The sequence below is a fragment of the Oncorhynchus mykiss genome, chromosome 1 (genome assembly GCF_013265735.2).
Source record: "Oncorhynchus mykiss isolate Arlee chromosome 1, USDA_OmykA_1.1, whole genome shotgun sequence".
In the NCBI taxonomy this organism is placed as follows: domain Eukaryota; kingdom Metazoa; phylum Chordata; class Actinopteri; order Salmoniformes; family Salmonidae; genus Oncorhynchus; species Oncorhynchus mykiss.
The window spans coordinates 35,683,876-35,708,096 of record NC_048565.1 but is presented as its reverse complement, the minus strand read 5'-3'; the positions used below and the strand labels follow the sequence as shown (position 1 = coordinate 35,708,096).

At 45.0% G+C, this 24,221-nt stretch overlaps 1 pseudogene; it reads left to right on the top strand.

The window, feature by feature from the left end:
* Positions 1-13,320: 13,320 nt before the first annotated feature.
* Positions 13,321-24,221, top strand: part of LOC110532260 — a 259,982-nt pseudogene continuing 249,081 nt past the window's right edge.

The window sequence follows — 24,221 nt, the reverse complement described above, 5'->3', positions numbered from 1 at the left end:
CCTAAATAATCCATCCACCTGACAGGTGTGGCATATCAAGAAGCATGATCATTACACAGGAGCACCTTGTGGTGTGAACAATAAAAGGCCACTCTAAAATGTGAAGTTTTGTCACACAACGCCACAGATGTCTCAAGTTGAGGGAAAGTGCAGGAATGTCCACCAGAGCTGTTGCCAGAGAATGTAATGTTAAATTCTCTACCATAAGCCGCCTCCAACGTAATTTTAGGGAATTTGGCAGTATGTCTAACCGGCCTCACGACCACAGACCACGCGTAACCACACCAGCTCAGGACCTCCACAACAGGCTTCTTCACCTGCGGGTGGCTGTATTCCAGGTGGGATCATCTGAGACCAGCCACTCAGCTGATGAAACTGAGGAGTATTTCTGTCTGTAATAAAGCCCTTTTGTGGGGAAAAACTCATTCTGATTGGCTGGCCTGGCTCCCCAGTGGGTAGATTAGGGCCTAATGAATTTATTTAAATTGACTGATTTCCTAATATGAACTGTAACTCAGTAAAACCGTTTATATTTTTGTTCAGTATAGTTTGTTGATTTAAATGACATGGAAGTATGTTAACGACCAACCAAGCATATCAAAAATGTTTATCGAATGATTTAAAAAAAAAGAATACAGCCATTGTCGGGTTATGAGTAAAGTAAGAAATTTAACATGGGAGTATAGGGAGTACCCTACGGCTGTACCCTACTCGTGGTGTGGTCATGTTATTCCATGCCTTGCCATGTGTATCTATGGGCGAGTGGGTGTGTCGAAAGGAAATTAGTGGGTTAAGTCTTTACTGAAGACTTATCTCTTCAGTGGGTCATATGATTGAGTGTAGTCTGGCCCAGGAGTGGGAAGGTGAACGGAAAGGCTCTGGAGCAACGAACCACCCTTGCTGTCTCTGCCTGGCCGGTTCCCCTCTTTCCACTGGGATTCTCTGCCTCTAACCCTATTACAGGGGCTGAGTCACTGGCTTACTGGGGCTCTCGGCTCTCTCATGCCGTCCCTGGAAGGGGTGCGTCACCTGAGTGGGTTGATTCACTGATGTGGTCATCCTGTCTGGGTTGGCGCCCCCCCTTGGGTTGTGCCATGGCGGAGATCTTTGTGGGCTATACTCAGCCTTGTCTCAGGATGGTAAGTTGGAAGATATCCCTCTAGTGGTGTGGGGGCTGTGCTTTGGCAAAGTGGGTGGGGTTATATCCTTCCTGTTTGGCCCTGTCCGGGGGTGTCCTCGGATGGGGCCACAGTGTCTCCTGACCCCTCCTGTCTCAGCCTCCAGTATTTATGCTGCAGTAGTTTATGTGTCGGGGGGCTGGGGTCAGTTTGTTATATCTGGAGTACTTCTCCTGTCCTATTCGGTGTCCTGTGTGAATCTAAGTGTGCGTTCTCTAATTCTCTCCTTCTCTCTTTCTTTCTCTCTCTCTGAGGACCTGAGCCCTAGGACCATGCCCCAGGACTACCTGACATGATGACTCCTTGCTGTCCCCAGTCCACCTGGCTGTGCTGCTGCTCCAGTTTCAACTGACCTGAGCCCTAGGACCATGCCCCAGGACTACCTGACATGATGACTCCTTGCTGTCCCCAGTCCACCTGGCCGTGCTGCTGCTCCAGTTTCAACTGACCTGAGCCCTAGGACCATGCCCCAGGACTACCTGACATGATGACTCCTTGCTGTCCCCAGTCCACCTGGCCGTGCTGCTGCTCCAGTTTCAATTGTTCTGCCCTATTATTATTCGACCATGCCGGTCATTTATTAACATTTGAACATCTTGGCCATGTTCTGTTATAATCTCCACCCGGCACAGCCAGAAGAGGACTGGCCACCCCACATAGCCTGGTTCCTCTCTAGGTTTCTTCCTAGGTTTTGGCCTTTCTATGGAGTTTTTCCTAGCCACCATGCTTCTACACCTGCATTGCTTGCTGTTTGGGGTTTTAGGCTGGGTTTCTGTACAGCACTTTGAGATATCAGCTGATGTACGAAGGGCTATATAAATACATTTGATTTGATTTTGATTTGATTTGTTTGTCAAAAGTAAAGTAATGGGGTGTGGAAAGGAGTGGGTGTGTCAAAGCCACTGCTATTGCCAATGTTTAAAGGGTAGGTAGCATATACTTAACCATATGTAACATATGGATTTGCATCTTTTGAGTTATTACACGAAACTAATCAGAATTCCGAATATTTTTATATATTTATTTTCGGGATGTGATGTAATATGGAGGACTCTGCAAGCCAGCCTATTCCCTATAATGTAAACTCCAACAGATTTTTACTTCAAATACAGTGCATTCGGAAAGTATTCAGACCCCTTCTCTTTTACCACATTTTGTTACATTACTGCCTTGTTCTAAAGTGATCATCAATCTACACACAATACCTCATAATGACAAAGCTAACAGATTTTTAGAAAAGTTTGCAAATGTATTATAAATAAAAAAATACATTATTTACATAAGTATTCAGACCCTTTTCTATGAGACTCGAAATTGAGCTCAGGTGCATCCTATTTCCATTTATCATCCTTGAGATGTTTCTACAACTTGATTAGAGTCCACCTGTGGTAAATTCAATTGATTGGACATGATTTGGAAAGGCACACACATGTCTATATAAGGTCCCACAGTTGACAGTGCATGTCAGAGCAAAAACCAAGCCATGAGGTCGAAGGAATTGTCCGTAGAGCTCAGAGACAGGATTGTGTCGAGGCACATACCTGGGGAAGGGTACCAAAAAATGTCTGCAGCATTGGCCTCCATCATTCTTAAATGGAAGAAGTTTGGAACCACCAAGTCTCTTCCCAGAGCTGGCCGCCCAGCCAGAATGAGCAATCAGGGGAGAAGGGCCTTGGTCAGGGATTTGGCCAAGAACCCAAAGGTTACTCTGACAGAGCTCCAGAGTTCCTCTGTAGAGATGGGAGAACCTTCCAGTATGACAATAATCTCTGCAGCACTCCACCAATCACGCCTTTATTTTAGTGGCCAGACACTCCTCAGTAAAAGTCACATGACAGCCCGCTTGGAGTTTGCCAAAAGGCACCTAAAGCGTAGTGAACCACTAGTTGGCCAAGAGTGTGCAAAGATGTCATCAAGGCAAAGGGTGGCTGCTTTGAAGAATATAAAATATATTTTGATTTGTTTAATACTTTTTTGGTTACTACATGATTTCATGTGTTATTTTATAGTTTTGATGTCTTCACTATTATTCTACAATGTAGAAAATAGTAAAAATAAAGAAAACCCGTGCATGAGTATTTGTGTCAGAACTTTTGACTGGTACGGTATATATAGAATATGAGCAATTTTGATAAACGGCTAATCGCTAACAGTCATGGTACATGCTCATGCATTCCAATGAAAAAATGCTTACAATAGTGCTAACGCTAGCGGATGCACGAGCTAGCTAACAAACTCATCACATGGTAATTGTACACAGTAAACCACAAATTTAGCTCCACATAATATGACACAGATCTCAAGGCACTTACGTTTAGATGCACGCAGAATTAAACATCAGACATACAGGGATTCAGTCCACAGGAGGAAAATGTCAGCAGGAGGGAAACTGGAAGTGTTCATTAGGATGGGGAAAGCCTGTTTCTGACCACACAGCTTGCTGGGGTCATAGACTAACTGAAACTGAAGTCCCGGTAATCAAGGCCACTGATAGGCTGAACGAGATGTGGTGATACGTTGATGGTGTGACTTTGACCAATAAGACACTAACAAAAGTGGGGGTCCTCTGAATGGAAGTCTAAACTGCCCGACTAGAACTAATCAGAAGGGATGGCTAGAATCAGCTGACTGAAGCTGGTCGTTTTAACAGCCGCCCCCAAATGTGTTGACAGATTTGTAATCAAAAGCAAAGGGCTGCAAAGGCAGACAGTGATAGAGGAATGACGTGAATAATTGTGGTCATCCAGAGAGGCTGAAATGTAGACCAGACGGGCGACTGGTCCAACAGAAGGCCTGTCTTCAATGCACCTGGCCGCACCGTCACAAATGTGCTTGAGATCACCAGACCAGGGCGAGTGATACTGTGGGGCCAGTGCAGGCTGTGAATAAGTTCTGTAAGAGAGGAGCCAACAAGATGTGATGGTGGATCTGGTGGCGGCTTCCCCCTTGGCCCAGGAACAGGCAACAGGATTACCTCAACAGTGAGGGCGAGGAGGGGAGGAGCAGGAGTTACATTGACCCCTGATACGGTGTCAGCTGAGGACACCAGGACTGGAGACTGCAGAGCCACAGCGGCAGAGCTTGACGACGGTCTCAGGACTGGAGACCACAGGGCTGCAGCAGAGCTTGACGAGGACCCTAGGACTGGATACAGAGGCGGCTGGAGCAACAAAGCAGCAATGGGCAGTGGCCACAGGACGGACCCAGGCAGCGGGACCAGATGAGGGTACCGGATCAGGAGGTCGGGCAGCAGAGTTCGATGAAGGTCTCAGCGCGGCAGACGGTGGAAGTTTGGCTGCAGGTCTCCACGAAGCTCTCAGGACTAGTGACCACAGGTCTGTAGCAGCAGAGCTCAATGAGGGTCTCTGGACTATAGATGGTGAGGCCACCCCATCAGCAACAGGAGGCCCCAGAAACAGGAGTTGGGGTTGGCTGGATCTCCACAGCAGCGAAAGGCGAAGATCTCAGGACAGGAGACAGCAGCACACCTGAAAGACCCAAAGACGGGAGAGAGCTGGACCCTGGATCCAGGAGAGTGCCAGAGCTGTTGACTTGGAGCCTGACAGAGATAGTGACTTGGGGCCTGACTGGGCTACAGACTGTGAGCTAGGGGATGTTAGATCTACCAGGACAGATAGCTCTGGGCATACTGGGATAGGAACTGGAGACCTAGCTTAGCAGAAAACTGGGAAGCCCCAGTAGGTCCCTGATCAGGGAAATGAGGGCTAATATACTCTGGACCTACTGGGGCTATAGACTGAGGACCTAGTAGGGTAGAAGGTGAGATGTCTCCTACAAAAGGACATGGAACACCTCGGTCACAAGGGCCCCCACAGGGATGTCAGGAGGGTCTTCCAAGGCTGGAGCTAGCAAGAACCCCAGAACTGAGACCGGCAGGTTCCACCAGGCAGGGACTGACAGGGCCTGGACAGCAGACACGGACCGAGCCACCGCAGCAGAGACTGGAGGGGGCTCCCAAGAAGGAGCAGGAGCCATCTTTGAACAGCAGCAGGCAGGACGTTGAAGGTGGGACTAGGCAGATCCCGCGACATACGGGTCGGAGAGGTCTGAGTTGCAGGGCTGGACTTGGCGACCTCAGCGACTGGTGACAGGGCTCCCGCAATGGACCAACTGACATTCAGAGATGTCAGCTCGAGTAGGAGTATGGTTCTCCCTCAGGGTGAACTCTGGTATCTCCTCCATCCCTTCCTTCTTGTGAATAGGTAGGGAGTTAAGGATTAACTAGAACAGGGGCCATCAGAACCTCTGTCACTGGAGACGGTGATCTCACGACTGTGGGAACCAGTTGCGAGAGGAGCGGGTTGAAGCACAGCGGTGGGAGTGGTGAGCTGAAGCTACATGGCAGTGTAGTAGGCCCCACAGGCTGGATTTGCACGGCTGGGGTTGGCTGGAGCACATTGGTACAGCGCTCCACCAGGGTGAGCTGTGGTAGCTCCTCTGGCCCTGGAGAAAGCTGTTGCATCACTGTGAGGGACTCCACAGCAAGGGTCAGATCCGAGACCGGGGCTAATGGTGAAGCTGATGTGGAACGGCAGGGTGTCTCAAGCATCTTCTGACGTCTGGCGTCAATGAGCTGGTCGCGCTGGCACCACAGAACCTAATTCTGGCACTTCTGGTGTAGTATCTGTTGCATGACGATCTCTAGGATGATGTCATCAACTTCTTGGGCAACTTGGTGGCACAGGTCCCTGTTCTCCCCATCTAAGATGTATTTCAGTTGTAAGAGGAGAGAACTGTTGAAGAACTGGCTGAGACAGTCAGGTGACAACTGGCAGTGTCCATCAGGTAAGTACTGGCGACAATGGTCGTGTGAACTGACGGAAGCTTCCATCTTCCGGAATGCTTCAATGATCTCAATCTTGTCACACTGGCTGTGTAAACGCAGTGAGACCTTTCCGGTTGTCACTGGCGATCCACATTCAGGTCAACGCTGATCACGGTGATCTCTGGTCGAGGTTTGATGCTGATCCTGAGGATCTCCGGTCGAGATTCAACATCGATCTTGGCGATCTCTGGTCGAGGTTAGCCTGAGATGGGAACCCGGTGAATTAGCAACCAATGAAAAGGCTGAGGCTCTGTCATCGATTCTGCTGATCAACCTGGGTGGTGACTTGGGCCGGTGATGAGTAGTTGAAGGGGGAAGAAGGCCACTTTGACTGCAGAATATCCTGTCTCAAGTGCTCAAGAAACCGTCTTGGTGCGCTCTCTCGTAGGAGTGGTATGTGGATGTGTGTGGTAGTCTGTGTCTTGACTCGTAGCCATCGCCGTAATTGTCGAGATATTGTGGGAGGTGAGCTGGTCGGCACGGACGGACCACAAAACCACATAAACCACAAAACTTAGTTCCCCATAATATGACACAGATCTCAAGGCACTTACGTTTAGATGCACGCAGAATTAAACATCAGACATACAGGGATTCAGTCCACAGGAGGAAAATGTCAGCAGGAGGGGAAACTGTGGAAGTCCTCTTCAGGATGTAGAGGATGAGGTCCAGGATCTCTTCAGGATGTCACATGCTTTGTAAACAACAGGTGTGGACTAACAGTGAAATGCTTACTTACGGGTGCTTCCCAACAATGCAGAGAGAAAGAAAATAGAGAAATAATAGAAAAGTAAAACACGTAATACTAAAAGTAATAACAGATACACAATGAGTCACGATAACTTGACTATATACACTGAGTGTACAAATCAGGAACACCTTCCTAATATTGAGTTGCACCCCCTTTTGCCATCAGAACAGTCTCAATTTGTCAGGGCATGGACTCTTCAAGGTGTCGAAAGCATTACACAGGGATGCTGGCCTATGTTGACTCCAATACTTCCTCCAGTTGTGTCAAGTTGGCTGGATGTCCTTTGGGTGGTGGACCATTCTTGATACACACAGGAAACTGTTGAGTGTGAAAAAACTAACAGCATTTCAGTTCTGACTCAAACCGGTGTGCCTGGCACCTACTTCCATACCCCATTCAAAGGCACTTAAATTGTTTGTCTTGCCCATTCACCCTCTGAATGGCATACAGTATATACACAACCCATGTCTCAGTTGTCTCCAGGATTAAAAATCCTTCTGTCTCCTCCCCTTCATCTACACTGATTGAAGTGGATTTAACAAGTGACATCAATAAGGGATCATAGCTTTCACCTATATTCACCTGGACAGTCTGTCATGGACAGATGGTAAACGGTAGCAGCAGTGTATGTGATGAGTCAAAATAGTTAGTGAAAAAAGGGTCCATGCAAATAGTTAATCAAATAGCTACCTGGAATAACTATTTTTCAGTCTTATGGCTTGGGGGTAGAAGCTGTTCAGGGTCCTGCTGGTTCCAAACTTGGTGTATTGGTATGGTTTGTCGTGCGGGAGCAGAGAGAACAGTTATGACTTGGCTGGCTGGAGTCTTGGAACATTTTTGAGCTTGGAGGGCACTATGGTGTTGAACGCTGAGCTGTAGTCAAAGAACAGCATTCTGACGTTGGCGTTCCTTTTGTCCAACTGGGAAAGGGCAGTGTGGAGTGCAATAGAGATTGCGTCACTTGTGCATCTGTTGGAGTGGTATGCGAATTGGAGTGGGTCTAGTGTGTCTGGGATGTGGTGTTGATGTGAGCCATGACCAGCCTTTCAAAGTGTTTCATGGCTAGAGATGTGGTGCTACGGGGCAATTGTCATTTACACAGGTTACCTTGGCGTTCTTGGCACAGGGACTATGGTGGTCTGCTTGAAACATGTAGGTATTACAGACTGGGTCAGGGAGAGGTTGAAAATGATCCGTGAAGACAGGCGGTCAGCGCATGGGAGAGAACGACTGCCCGGGTCATTGAAGCCACAGAAGTTCAAGGCAAACCGCGGTACTGCAGGCTTTGTTAGTAGAAAGCAGTGTCCCCATTATAGTGAATGGAAAAATTGCAATCTTTTATCAAGCATTTTTAGAAGACAATCATGGTACCAATAACTGCTTCTAATACACCAGATGTATGTCTTTGAACCGATTATTCAGAATTTAAAAAAATTCACACAGAAGAAGTTCTAAGGATAATTAATTTAGTTGCTAATGGCAGCCTGCATTAACCGGGTCGGCCTTTAACTTGAGGTACTCAATGAGAGGGGGCAGCGCTGCGCAAGACTGCAACGTTACTTCCTGGAGTAGCTCAAACTTAGCATATTATGGGAGATTCTCGTTTGACAAAAGACCATCTTCTCTCCTCTGTGACCCAGAAACCGATGAGTGTGTCAATTCGTCAGTAGGCAAACGGAAGAGTGTCCTCCCCTCCTTGAAAGCAACCTTTCATTGAGGATACTTATCTGTATCCTAAAAGCAAAGAGTTTCAAAATCTGCCACACCCCCTTTAAATCAGTGTTTGTTTTGTCAGAGAAAAACATGCACACGTTTAAAAACAACATGCTTTTGTTTTGAGCCGACTTCCCCGTGGGCTTTGAACGGGTCACCTGGCTCACCCATAGGAGGCAGCCAATTACAAAATGAATGCAATCACACTTCCCTTAAGAAACTCCTCACAAATTGGTAACCCGGGGCAGATAATCGAATCCCCTCACCTTACTCTTGCAGGACTTCATTACCCAAACAACACTTTGCAGTATTGATGCGGAAGTGCTGAGGCAGGCTTATAATAACATGAATTTCGGTTTTCAACGCTCCTTCACTTCTGCATTTCATTTGGCATTTTTCCGTAGCTCTGTATCCGTAAGAAACACGGGCGATGACAGCTTTAAAGTATGCTGGCATGGATGATACAGACAGCGAAGATGAGTTGCCTCCAGGATGGGAAGAGAGATCTTCGAAGGATGGATGGGTTTACTATGCGAAGTAAACTAAATTTAACTATTGCGTAGAGTTTCAATGAACCATTATATTTCTATGGTCTCAACCACCACCAGCGCCGCTTGATTTTATGGCAGTGTTATCCTTGCAAAAAACAGTCCTTGAACATAATAGCCTTATCTATTCAATATCGCCCACAGCAATAGTGTAACGGTTGTCTTGGGTGGAAGAAGGATCGGGCCAAAGCGCAATGGGGTAAGTGTTCATGATGATTTATTCAAAACAAACTGAACACTGAAATACAAAACAATAAACGATGTGAACAAAATGAAAACCGAAACAGTACCGTGTGGCCCAAACACTCACACGGAAACAAACACCCACAAACCAAAAGTGAAACCCAGGCTACCTAAGTATGACTCTCAATCAGAGACAACTAACGACACCTGAAACCAACATAGAAAAACCAACATAGACTGCCCACCCCAACTCACGCCCTGACCATACTAAAACAAAGAATAAAATAACAGAACTATGGTCAGAACGTGACAGTACCCCCCCCCCCCCCCCCCCCACCAAACCACCAAAGGTGCGGACTCCGGCCGCAAAACCTGAACCTATAGGGGAGGGTCTGGGTGGGTGTCTGTCCGCGGTGGCGGCTCTGGCGCGGGACGTGGACCCCACTTCACCACAGTTTTTGTCCACCTCCTCAACCACCATCGTTGCCTTTTACGAGCTGCGACCCTCGCCGCCGACCTCGGACTGGGGACCCTCGCCACGGGTCCCGAATGGACGGGAGATTCCAGCAGCGCCGGACGGACGGGAGATTCCGGCAGCGCCGGACGGACGGGAGATTCCGGCAATGCCGGACAGGCGGGAGATTCCAGCAGCGCCGGACAGGCGGGAGGCGGGAGACTCCGGCAGCTGAAGGACGGCTCTGGCGGCTCCTGGCTGGCTGATGGCTCTGGCAGCTCCTGGCTGGCTGACGGCTCTGGCGGCTCCTGGCTGGCTGGCGGCTCTGGCTGGCTGGCGGCTCTGGTGGCTCCTGGCTGACTGGCAGCTCTGGCGGCTCCTGGCTGACTGGCGGCTCCTGGCAGACTGGTGGCTTCTGGCAGACTGGCGGCTCTGGCGGCTCAGGACAGATGGGAGACTGGCGGCTCAGGACAGACGGGAGACTCTGGCGGCTCAGGACAGACGGGAAACTCTGGCGGCTCAGGACAGACGGGAGACTCTGGCGGCTCAGGACAGACGGGAGACTCTGGTGGCTCAGGACAGACGGGAAACTCTGGCGGCTCAGGACAGACGGGAGACTCTGGCGGCTCAGGACAGACGGGAGACTCTGGTGGCTCAGGACAGACGGGAGACTCTGGCGGCTCAGGACAGACGGGAGACTCTGGCGGCTCAGGACAGATGGGAGACTCTGACGGCGCTGGGCAGGAGGAAGGCTCTGGCAGCGCTGGACAGGCGGGAGCCCCTGTAGGGAGAAGATGGAGAGACCGCCTGGTGCGGGGGGCTGCCACCGGAGGGCTGGTGCGTGGAGGTGGCACCGGATAGATCGGACCGTGCAGGCGCACTGGAGCTCTTGAGCACCGAGCCTGGTTGAATGCTCCCCGTAGCCAGGCCAGTGCAGCGAGGTGGAATAACCCGCACTGGGCTGTGCTGGCGAACCAGGGACACCATGCGTAAGGCTGGTGCCATGTACGCCGGCCCGAGGAGATGCACTGGAGACCAGATGCGTAGAGCGGGCTTCATGGCACCTGGCTCGATGCCCACTCTAGCCCGGCCGATACGAGGAGCTGGAATGTACCGCACCGGGCTATGCACACGCACCGGGGACACCGTGCGCTCCACCACATAACACGGAGCCTGCCCGGTCCCTCTCGCTCTCCGGTAAGCACGGGGAGTTGGCTCAGGTCTCCTACCTGACTTAGTCACACTCCCCGTGTGACTCCTCCCAATACATTTTTGGGGCTGCCTCTCGGGTTTCCAGCCGCGCTGCCGTGCTGCCTCCTCATACCGGCGCCTCTCTGCTTTCGCTGCCTCCAGCTCTGCTTTGGGGCGGCGATATTCCCCTGGCTGTGCCCAGGGTCCTTTGCCGTCCAGAATCTCCTCCCAAGTCCAGTTCTCCAAATATCGCTGCCTCTCCTGCTGCTGCCCGTTACCACGCTGCTTGGTCTTTGTTTGGTGGGTGTTTCTGTAACGGTTGTCTTGGGTGGAAGAAGGATCGGACCAAAGCGCAGCTTGGTAAGTGTTCATAATGATTTATTCAAAACGAACTGAACACTGAAATACAAAACAATAAACGATGTGAACAAAATGAAAACCGAAACAGTACCAGTACCGAAACACTCACACGGAAACAAACACCCACAAACCAAAAGTGAAACCCAGGCTACTTAAGTATGATTCTCAATCAGAGACAACTAAAGACACCTGCCTCTGATTGAGAACCATACTAGGCCAAACACAAAAACCAACATAGAAAAACAAACATAGACTGCCCACCCCAACTCACGCCCTGACCATACTAAAATAAAGAATAAAATAACAGAACTATGGTCAGAACATGACAAATAGGGCAGAGAAGCTTTGTTTTGATGCAGTTAGTTACTAACAGCAACAGTTGGCTAGTTTGATGGACCCCCACCTTCCCCTATACATGTCTCCCTCTCAGTTACTAACAGCAACAGTTAGCTAGTTTGATGGACAATTAAATTGGCGCGTGGGTATTTTCGTTCATCGTCACGCATTTCAGGTATCACGCGCACAGCATTCAGAGCATAGTTTGCTACTATCTGTCAGACAGCATGAGAGTAACTACTCAAAAAGTATGTAGGCTACTGGAGTGAAACCTGCTTTCGTAAGACCAGTCATCGCGCAACAAATAACATTTTCGAATGCCATGATTAAAAATGTGTTATTTTTTATTTCTCAACTCGTAAAGCGCGCCTCCCATTCGGATGCATATGCTATAGCCTGCCAACCGTTGACTATCAGCGCGCCTCCCATTCGGATGCATATGCTATAGCCTGCCAACCGTTGACTATCAGCGCGCCTCCGATTCGGATGCATATGCTATAGCCTGCCAACCGTCGACCATCAGCACGTCACCCACCACTTTGCAATGTGAGTTTGAGGCAGTATAATTTTTTGAAACCTGAAAGCATTTCTCTCCTGTTCTATTGGTTTTCATATGAACTTTCTTTCGTTGTCCAGAAGCCAAAGGCACAACCCTTGTCATATTAGCAACCGATCATAGTAGTTGCTATTAGTTTCCCCCTCTTTCTAAATTTAACGGAGATCTTCATCTGTCACATATGGAACTGCTCGCATTTGGTGCGCGGTTTAGAACCGTGTTTTCCGCGATTGCATTTGGGCAAATGTTTCAAAATGACATTTTATTAGCGGCTTCATTACAGGAGTTGCATCTTCAATTATAGCCTGTTGACAGTAAAACGATAGGCTTACTATTGTTGCATGTTTTCATTAAGCTCTTATTAATGAAAAATGCCCGGTCCTTGTATGCATGCATAGTATCAGAGAGGAAGAGGCGAAGCCAGAGGTTTCACTCGCCAAAATAAGTCCAATGCATTTCTATGAGTTTATTTTGGGCCTACGCACATTCTTTGGGCGGAAACATAAGCACCTCGTCATTATATACAGATCTCTGATAGTATTTTCTGTTGGTCAAGTTATTTTACCGTTTGGAAAAAATGTAACCGTTTGTTGATCAGTTAATGAGGATCAGCTAATCCGCAGGAAAATTGACTGATGCTTGCATCCCTAGACCCAACCTAATGGGCCCAAGACTCACCAGATTTTTCTTATGGAACTGGGTGCACTTGAATGTTCACAGTGAGAGGTTAAAACACTGATAAATATCATTCTGCGATTGTAGAGTTATCCTTCTGTTAGGATGGCACTCAGTAACAGATATTGAGTTAATGGTATGAATCTTGCTTCTGAATGGCTTGAGGAGTCAAACAGGAGGGTTTTCTTCCCCACAGATCTACCATGTGGATGGTAGCAGGAGACAGACGATAAAGGACAGATCCTCTTTTCCTGATATCCTGAACAACTAGCAAGCTAAGGGGTTGTGTAAAAAATGAAAACAATCACTTTATTCGACAGTACATACATTTACCAGGCATTTGCTAATAAATTACAAGGTAACATGATAATTACACAGTGACAACCTAATTACTTGTTTGTTTCTTTGGGATTCATTCCAATGAGCACCACTTCATATAAGAATGTACCAGAAAGTAGCAATTGTTTGTGCATTTCCTATTTAATACCAGGTAAATAGCAGTGGAAACTGGTGTAAAGTCTTTTGACCCATGGCTGTGAGCAGCCTATCTCTGCCCCACTGCCTGCCTGAGACTGTTCATGAGGCCTTGTTTCGGTAGAGAGAGACCTCTCAGAGCATGCTTACATCCACTTAGCTTAATAGTTATCGCAAGTTCATACAATATGAAACTTCCTCCCCGCCCCTCATTCTCTCTCTCCTTCATGCTCCCCTCTCCCTTTCCCCCTTCCCTAACAGTCACATTAACAAGAGGAATACCTACTTTGACCCACGGCAGGAATTCACAATGGAGGATGTGCCGGTGAATCCGAAGCGTTACGACAGTAACACAGCAGCCCTGGAGATCCTGCAGGGTTGCAACCTCTCAGACAGGGTGGTCCTCATCACCGGGAGCAACTCTGGGATCGGTGAGTTTAGCACTGTGTGTATGCAGTGCACATGTGTCTGTGTGTAATTAACTTACTGTATTTATGCCTTGATAGTTAGGAAGTGCACCTTCATTATTTCACCAGTAGGTGGGGGTATTGCACCACAGTATTTTTAGTCCAGTCCGACAGTGCATCTGTCTTCCCCCTGCAAGCCAAAGCTTAATTGTATCTCTTTAAAACCAGGCATTCATCAACATTAACCTCCAAAATGATACACTTACACTGAACAAATCATTCCCAACATGATTACCCAACATGATTGTATTGAAGTTCATTAACTGAGCTGAATTGGATGTCATTGTTAACTGTAATGAATGACGGCCATTTGTGGCGAGCAATTGCATGGCTCACTGTATAATGGCCCTGGAAACAAATGCATTTCCTCTTCATCGCTGTTTAAATTAGCACAAGTAGAAGCTATTCATCCACAGTCACCGTTTCAGTTGCAGGGAGATAACGGCAGCGCAAGAGAAATTAAACAAACATAAAATAGTTAATTGTCTTTATATTCAAATCATTCCTCTTCCTAAAGTTCTGGCTTTGCAAATGGAGTGAGTATATCACTAGAGATGGTTGTGAAACAGTGTTGTTGTTTTCAGATTTATAATGGTCAAGACTTCAGACTGACTGAACAGGAGAGGTTGCAGACTTTCTCAGAACTTAGTTTCCCACCCTTAATGACATTTTAATATATATATATATATATATATATTACTTTGGGCCAGGGGTTCTGCACCACTGTCAAGTTTGTACCCGTTGTTCTCAAGAAGGAGCAAAACAACAAGGAAAACATAGTGTAGAACAAAATACAAAACTCTGGCTATCTCGTTTAAGTCATTTGAGGGAAACAACTTTTACCACGTAAGAATGGACTAGTCAAATGCAAAAACATATAGGCCTACTGTCACAAAATACCTATTTTCAACTGGATAAAGCTGATTTAGTTTATAGTCCAAGATACTTTCCAGTGAGTGAGATGGTGTTTTTTTTTTCTCCACAAGAGGGCACAGAAGCTCTTTTAGATGGAATGTGGCGATCAGAATAGTACACTGAACTTTACACAGGTAGGTCCTTTTGTTTCTCTTAAAGGGGCAATCTGTGATTGGTACATCCATTTTTGGAGCTATGAATTATTGCTATATATACCCAGTACCTCTTGATGAATATAACTTATAAATGCTTAATGTGTTTAGTTTAACTGTTGTACCCCATCAGAACCCAAAATATAAGTCTGTTTTATTTGTTTTTGGTTTGTAAACTATTTAAATGTAAACAAACACTGTATAGCCTCAAAACATGGTTAAAACTATCATTTTGATACCATGAATGGTCAGTCCTTGTGTCCATAGTTCTATCTATTAATTTGAGTGGTTACATTTCTCTACCCCCATCCCTCAGCTGTTTACCAAATCAGTGGCTGGTGTCCTCGTTGTTATTGTTCGAACTGCAGATTGCCACTTTAAGATACAGAATATGTAATTTATCAAAAACACACTTTGATATTTTAACTATAGGTTTCGCTGTGGGTCCATTGATTCTGATTAACTGTGATGCATTGCGCCCTGTCTCTAGTTTATTTTCCTCAGTGACGGGGTTTTTAGTTTTCCAGTTCAAATTATCAAAAAGTATCAGACACAATTATAAACAAAATAACCCATTGATATTATTATTATTATTACTAATATTGTCTACAGTTCAATGTTTTTTCTGAAGTGTCAATGCCTAATGAACACACATTTACATGTATCTTTATCCTCCACTTTTCTCCCAGTGTACTGTATATTCATTCATCTGCTACAATGAATAGTATGCCAATAGTAATTGCCACCAGTAGCGAGCTCTCTTGACATCCCCATGGCCTATGTGTGAAATGTGCTTATGCCAATTGACTAAACACAGTGGGAATTTTAATTTGCATCAATAGTGTCCATTCATTTGGTCAAGGGAATTGTTTCAACAGGCAATACTTTGACATTTATTTTTCACTATAACGTTAGTGGGCTATTATTTAAATGACATGTTTCCATTTTACTGTGTTAATTTAGCTATTAATGCATGGGGAATGTACATATATGAGGCCATTTATGCATGAAATGTAATGTGGTATGGTTTTGTGAACAGGCCTGGTAATATTGCTGGAAGGTGATACAGGACTGTGGTGCGTCTCATTAATGTGATCACTGTTCTGTATTCACAGCATTAGTCTTCTTTTCTCCCTTACCTCCTTTGTAATTTAAAAACTAGTAAGAACCCCTATTGTGTCTTTAATTGCAGTAATGGAAATGAATGGTCACTGTCTCTCTCTCTCTCTCTCTCACTCTCTCTCTCTCTCTCTCTCTCTCTCTCTCTTTCCCTCTCTCTGTCTCTCTCTCTCCCTCTTTCCCTCTCTGTCTCTGTCTCTCTCTCTCTTTCCCTCTCTCTGTCTGTCTCTCTCTCTCTCTCTCTCTCTCTTTCCCTCTCTGTCTCTCTCTCTCTCTCTCTCTCGCTCTCTCTGTGTGTGTAAAGGTAGTGTTCTCTAGCCCTCCGTTCCACCTGTATGTGTACCATTGATCCTGTTGTGACTGTGACCCTGACTCAAGCATCCCATCCATCCCCATTAATAGCCCTTGCTCTAGCCTTCATTATCCTCCATTCAACTAACTAACTCTACACAGTTACTGTAATTACAGGCCAAGGCTCCACTGTACTGGTTGTCTTTAAAGTGTAGGTAGCATAAACATATCCACATGTAACATGGATTTGCATACCATATGTAACATAGTATATCCATCAAAAGTCCCAATGCGAAGTTACTCCTCACTTTTCTATTTTTCTAGTTATTACATAAAACCCGAAGAATGCCGTAGTCATGCCGGGAAAATGTTTTTGCTGGTCGTGACATAAAATGGAGGACCTGGCAAGCCAGCCTATTCCCTGTAATGTAAACTCCAACAGAAAGTATATGCAGTTTTCTTAGCAAGCCAGCCAGCCAGCCAGCTAAACTTAGTTATTTTAGCCTGCTAGCTAGCCTAGTTGGCCAACTACCACGGTTGACATAGCTACAGCTGAAGTCGGAAGTTTACATGCACTTAGGTTGCAGTCATTAAAACTCATTTTTCAACCACTCCACAAATGTCTTGTTAACAAACTATAGTTTTGGCAAGTCTGTTAGGACATCTACTTTGTGCATGACACAAGTAATTTTTCCAACAATTGTTTACAGACTCATAATTCACTGTATCACAATTGCAGTGGGTCAGAAGTTTACATACACAATGTTGACTGTGCCTTTAAACAGCTTGTAAAATTCCAGAAAATTATGTCATGGCTTTAGAAGCTTCTGATAAGCTAATTGACATAATTTGAGTCAATTGGAGGTGTACTTGTGGATGTATTTCAAGGCCTACCTTCAAACTCAGTGCCTCTTGGCTTGACATCATGGGAAAATCAAAAGAAATCAGCCAAGACCTCAGGAAAAAAAAATGTAGACCTCCACAAGTCTGGCCTGAAGGTATCACGTTCATCTGTACAAACAATAGTGTGCTTGTATAAACACCATGGGACCACGCAGCCGTCATACCACTCAGGAAGGAGACGCGTTCTGTCTCTTAGAGATGAACGTACTTTGGTGCAAAAAGTGCAAATCAATCCCAGAACAACAGCAAAGGACCTTGTGAAGATGCTGGAGGAAACCGGTACAAAAGTATCTATATCCACAGTAAAACAAGTCCTTTATCGACATAACCTGAAAGGCTGCTCAACAAAGAAGAAGCCACTGCTACAAAACCTCCATAAAAAAACAGACTACGGTTTGAAACTGCACATGGGGACAAAGATAGTACTTTTTGGAGAAATGTCCTCTGGTCTGATGAAACAAAAATACAACTATTAGACCATAATGACCATCATTATGTTTGGAGGAAAAAGGTGGAGGCTTGCAAGCCGAAGAACACCATCCCAACCATGAAGCACGGGGGTGGCAGCATCATGTTGTGGGGGTGCTTTGCATCAGGAGGGACTGGTGCACTTCACAAAATAGATGGCATCATGAGATAGGAAAATTGTGGATATATTGAGGCAACATCTCAAGACATCAGTCAGGAAGTTAAAGCTTGGTCGCAAATGGGTCTTCCAAATGGACAATGACCCCAAGCATACTTCCAAAGTTGTGGCAAAATGGCTTGACAACAAAGTCAAGGTATTGGAGTGGCCATCACAAAGCCCTGACCTCAATCCTATTGAAAATTTGTGGGCAGAACTGAAAAAGCGTGTGCGAGTAAGGAGGCCTACAAACCTGACTCAGTTACACCAGCTCTGTCATTAGGAATGCGCCAAAATTCACCCAACTTATTGTGGGAAGCTTTTGGAAGGCTACCAGAAACATTTGACCCAAGTTATACAATTTAAGGGCAATTCTACCAAATAATAATTGAGTGTGTGTAAACTTCTGACCCACTGGAAATGTGAAGAAAGAAATTAAAGCTGAAATAAATCATTCTCTCTACTATTATTCTGACATTTCACATTCTTAAAATAAAGTGGTGATCCTAACTCTCCTAAGACCGGGACTCTTTACTAGGATTAAATGTCAGAAATTGTGAAACTGAGTTTAAATGTATTTGGCTAAGGTGTATGTAAACTTCTGACTTCAACTGTATGTAGTAAGCCAGAGAACAACACCACCTAGTCTAGCACAGGTAGGAACCCACAGGACACACACAATAAAGCCAGCAGATATAAGCTATAGAGAGCGGAGACTTACCGATTGACGGCTGAGTTAGCTACCAAAGAAGAGCCAAGGAGAGAGGGGCTTCAGAAGGAGTGGCCTTTTCACAGGCCGAGGGAGAGTCAGCTAATCCAATATAGTGAGGTAAATCCAAAGTAGATTGATTCTAGAGGCAATAATCCAGAGGCGGCATTGGGCACAGGAAACGAGGGGAAGCATCAACAAAAAGACAGAGATTGGAGGAAGGCTCCAGGCAGATGGAAATGATCACAACAGCACAGTTAGTCAGCTACTGTACGCTAGTACTAAGCCAAAGTTGAAAAACTCTGGTTGCCTATTTCACAGAGAACAGGCCAAAAAGTTGACCAAACAAATTGAAGGATGAAAAATAAACGAAGAGCAGCCAAGTTAATTAACATTTAGAGCAGGCAGGAAAACATTTTCCACGTTCCTTTAGAGGCAAAGGCAAGCTTGCTGGTGCAGGAGAAGTCAGAGCAGCCGAGCAGGATCATGTGGCCCCCACGTGTGGGAAATCTGATTGGTTGTTTACATCACACCTCCTTGTGATTGGTGGTTTGAAGCTCACCTCTGTCAACACTCGGTCTGCATGGCTAGTGGCTAACATTAGCCAGCTCAAGCTAGGGTAAAAGCCAGTATACACAGTTTAACCACCTTTTGTTTTGCCTAACAGTTTAACCACCCTTTGTTTTGCCTAACAGTTTAACCATCTTTTGTTTTGCCTAACAGTTTAACCACCTTTTGTTTTGCCTAACAGTTTAACCACCCTTTGTTTTGCCTAACAGTTTAACCATCTTTTGTTTTGCCTAACAGTTTAACCACCTTTTGTTTTGCCTAACAGTTTAACCACCCTTTGTTTTGCCTAACAGTTTAACCATCTTTTGTTTTGCCTAACAGTTTAACCACCCTTTGTTTTGCCTAACAGTTTAACCATCTTTTGTTTTGCCTAACAGTTTAACCATCTTTTGTTTTGCCTAACAGTTTAACCACCCTTTGTTTCGCCTAACAGTTTAACCATCTTTTGTTTTGCCTAACAGTTTAACCATCTTTTGTTTTGCCTAACAGTTTAACCACCTTTTGTTTTGCCTAACAGTTTAACCATCTTTTGTTTCGCCTAACAGTTTAACCACCTTTTGTTTTGCCTAACAGTTTAACCACCTTTTGTTTTGCCTAACAGTTTAACCATCTTTTGTTTTGCCTAACAGTTTAACCATCTTTTGTTTCGCCTAACAGTTTAACCATCTTTTGTTTTGCCTAACAGTTTAACCATCTTTTGTTTTGCCTAACAGTTTAACCATCTTTTGTTTTGCCTAACAGTTTAACCACCTTTTGTTTTGCCTAACAGTTTAACCATCTTTTGTTTCGCCTAACAGTTTAACCATCTTTTGTTTTGCCTAACAGTTTAACCATCTTTTGTTTTGCCTAACAGTTTAACCACCTTTTGTTTTGCCTAACAGTTTAACCATCTTTTGTTTTGCCTAACAGTTTAACCATCTTTTGTTTCGCCTAACAGTTTAACCATCTTTTGTTTTGCCTAACAGTTTAACCATCTTTTGTTTCGCCTAACAGTTTAACCATCTTTTGTTTCGCCTAACAGTTTAACCATCTTTTGTTTTGCCTAACAGTTTAACCATCTTTTGTTTTGCCTAACAGTTTAACCACCTTTTGTTTTGCCTAACAGTTTAACCATCTTTTGTTTTGCCTAACAGTTTAACCATCTTTTGTTTTGCCTAACAGTTTAACCATCTTTTGTTTTGCCTAACAGTTTAACCATCTTTTGTTTTGCCTAACAGTTTAACCATCTTTTGTTTTGCCTAACAGTTTAACCATCTTTTGTTTTGCCTAACAGTTTAACCATCTTTTGTTTTGCCTAACAGTTTAACCATCTTTTGTTTTGCCTAACAGTTTAACCATCTTTTGTTTTGCCTGACAGTTTAACCACCTTTTGTTTCGCCTAACAGTTTAACCATCTTTTGTTTTGCCTAACAGTTTAACCATCTTTTGTTTCGCCTAACAGTTTAACCATCTTTTGTGGAAAAAATCCATCGAAAGTATGGGGAGCGTTACTTTCTTCACTGCAACCGGTGATCAGTTTACCCACCATCAATATTGTTGTCACCTTTAAAAAAAAACTTTTATTACAAGTTTTATTTTTAGTTCTTCATAATACTAAACCTGCCAACTGTCAACACTTTGTCCTCTGCATGTTCACACCTGTTAAGGCTATTCTCATCCATACTGAACAATGTGACAGGTTTGGTTTCTATCATATCTTCACTACTGACAATAGAACATGTGAATGAGGCGAAGCATATATTTATATGGAATATCTACATCCTTACACAGTGTTATATGTATGCGCTAGATACTCTGTAGGGCCTGTGTGTGCTCATGGGAGGAGTGTAGGTCTCTGGGGTGTCATGTTATTAACTTGATAATATGACATATGGTTTAGTAATGGTTAGTTATGGTCCTAGTGACCCTCTCTGTCTCACTACAGCAAGACTACATGCAACCCATCCATATCCATCAGGACAGGCTCCACAAAGAAGACTTCTGTAAAAGGATTATTGAATTCTTATTCTTTTTTATCAGTTTGATTCATTTATTTTTTATTAAGATGTACGTTTAATTTCTAACATTTGCTGAACATTTTATTTCACTGGGATAACATAGATTTTTTTTGTGTGCATGATTTGTGGTTTGATTTCAATTGGACATGAATTGCAAGATTTTATAGAGGACATTTTAGATTGCTGGTTTACTGTTGTGGTACTTTGTCTAAAGTTTCTGAACAAGCTGAGAATTGTATCTAAATAGCTTTCCCCAGTCGCGCGCGCGCGCGTGTGTGTGTGTGTGTGTGTGTGAGACCTGGGAAAGCCCCCTGTCTCATTCATGCTGTGAATTTCACAAGGTGTTGGTGGTGGATCAATGTCACAGTAAGAAGCAGAGAAGAGTTAGAAGGAGGGACAACTAGTGAATAACAAGGTATTAGAGAAATATGCTACATCTTTCAGTCCCTATCTCTGAACATCATTCCCTTAGTGTTTTAGGTCTTTAAATGTCATTTGTTATTCATGAAAGAGTGTCATTGTTCAGTGTTTGTGTTGATCCCTGTGTTGTGTGGATTATGAGCTAGGCCTGCTTTCTCCTCTCTCTGGAAGGACATATCACTAAACTGATGCAGCCAGTTGCGGAGCGGAGAGGAGGGAGGCTCAGAGTGCAGATTAAGCCCATAGCCAGGCTTTGTGATGGAGCATTAGATTGAGGCAGATTTGTCAAACATAACTGCCATTAAATTGGCAGCAAAGCCCTGGTATTTATTGCACCACTGCTGTTTGTGAATAAGGAACCCTTAAAGAGTGGCCCAGCCATGCGTTAAACCAACTGCTTGGTAAGGAGCGGATTCATTATTCATACTGGGATTGACTAGGAGGAAGTAGATGCATAACAAGATGCTCCTGGAGTTGGGGGCATGCAGCGCAAGTTTGTAATGGGTGTGTGCCTGTATGTGTGTGTGTGTGTGTGTGTGTGTGTGTGTGTGTGTATACACTGTATGTGTGCAAACAAGCTTGCGTGTATGCACACTTCTTCACTGTGGGACAATTTCTTGTGTAAAGTCCTCTGTCTCCTCCTTGGAGATAACTGGTGTTAGTCCAACTGAGGAAATTGAGCTTTACAACAGGCATTTCATGTCCTCTCTGAGGAAGATGTTTATTGGCTTCATAATGAGAACCAGTTATGGTTGGTTAGTCAAATTATTCAACTTTATTAACCTTGGATCAAATTCACAATGCAGACCCAAACTGGTGTAACATGTGAGGGAATTGCGCTGGAGGCCAGGAGGGTTCGATAATGATTACAGCTCTAATATAATTTAACTGGAATGGTTAGAGAGAGGATGGAATACATATATGTGCTTAAAGCCCCTCAGTGGAATCAAATGAAAGGCTACTGGATTATTGTGTGTAGTCAAGTAGTTTATAGACCCATCGGGTTTACAGTGTGGGGATGATGAGATGAAAGCTACGGGAAGGGGAGGGCGGATTTTGATGACAGTGATTGTGTGTGTGTGTAACCCATTACCGTAGGGACAGGGTTGACCGGTGTTATTGGAGGCCATGATGAAGTCTGTCTGTGTGTGTAAAGGTAAAGTAAAGGTTGAGGTGACCAGTGTGATGGGAGGCCTTGATGAGAGATTGCGGTGGGAGTTGTAGGTGGTCACAGGGGGAGTGGGGAGGGGTCATGGAGGTGTGTGTGAAAGGCCATGCAATGTGGAGCATGAGGGGAGTGTGTGGGGCAAGGTGGGGGTTAAGAGGGGCCAGGCCAGGGGTAATAGAAGCACTCCAGGCCTCTCAGTTGGAACAACTCACCCCTGGGCTGTAATTACAAACCATACATCCCACTTTTGGGGTGACACCACCTCCCTGGAACTAATGGAAGGGCTGCAGTTGGAATGGAGGAGAATTAGAGCGCTCATAAGAGCAGATGTGGAGGAGGCGCCAATCTTTTTGAGAGGGAGGGAGGGAGGGAGGGAGGGAGGGAGGGAGGGAGGGAGGGAGGGAGGGAGGGAATCTGATTTGATTTTAGCTCTCTTTGCCCAAATCAACACAACTCATTTTACTTAAATGCTCCTTTGGACGCAGATGTAGAGTTGTTTTTCCATTTGCCAAATAAACAGGTTTACTGGTAATGATCTCATTAGGCTGAGCCAATACACCTGTGTACGGAGGGAATACGGACAAACAGAGCGTTAAATCACACTCATTATTGGGGATATCAGGATGGCCAGGATCCTAATGTACCATGCAGAGCATCCACCCACTGGTTGATAGAGGTTTCACACTGGTTATACAGTACAGTAGTAATACACTGTTATAATGATGGAGGCTGTGAATCTCTGGTCCTCATTCGCTGGTAGTCTGGATTATGAGCACTTTTAAGGAAACTTCTCCATTGAGAATGCTTTTTAATCATGGAGTAGGCTTCATCTGGGTCTGGGTAACCAGCCCGAAAAATGTGCTTTGTGTTTCCCTCTAAACGCTTGCTGAGGAGTATTACATGGCCTCTTTTTATCCCTGAGTAGAACACACCTCAGCCTGACCTCCTGTCATGTTCTACAGTCTGGGTGCCACGCTAAATAACCTCCCCTGTTGTTCACCTGACCAGGAACTAATCTCGGCACCAAGGGAAACACAGGCGTGAGGGTGGGAAGCCTCTGTAAACCAACGTCGTTCTCGTTATTTCACAATTAATGTCAAGTCCTTGTTATTTGTCATGAGGAAAACACAGCTCCCTCGCCCATGTTGTTGTTGTTGCTGCCAAATTCTAATTTGTACTCCATTATGGAAAACACTGGTGTCGATTAATTTCACTTTCATGCTTGGTACACACAACAAGTGAGTGTGAGGTGGCGTTGTTTACCCAGCTGCCAGTGTTCTTGTTCAATTTAGACAGGATGGAATAATCGTTGTTTAAGCTGTAGCATGCATGCCTGCCTGCCCTCCTGTTCTGATTGCTGTTTATAATTTGTAAGTTTAAGTCCAACCTTGGGTTTGTTGCTTTCCGGTTCTTTGTTTAACGTAAATCAGATATTGTTTGAAAAATGTTCACATTTTATGTAATAATTCTCACATTGTATTTTAACTGCAGGGGGGGGGGATAGATAGAGTACACTTGGTATGTAAGTATGCCTGTTGAAACACTTTTTCAAAAGTGTTTATCTACTATTTTTATCCAAATGTCAGAGTGCAACTCTTCCACTTCTTTCATGTAGTTATT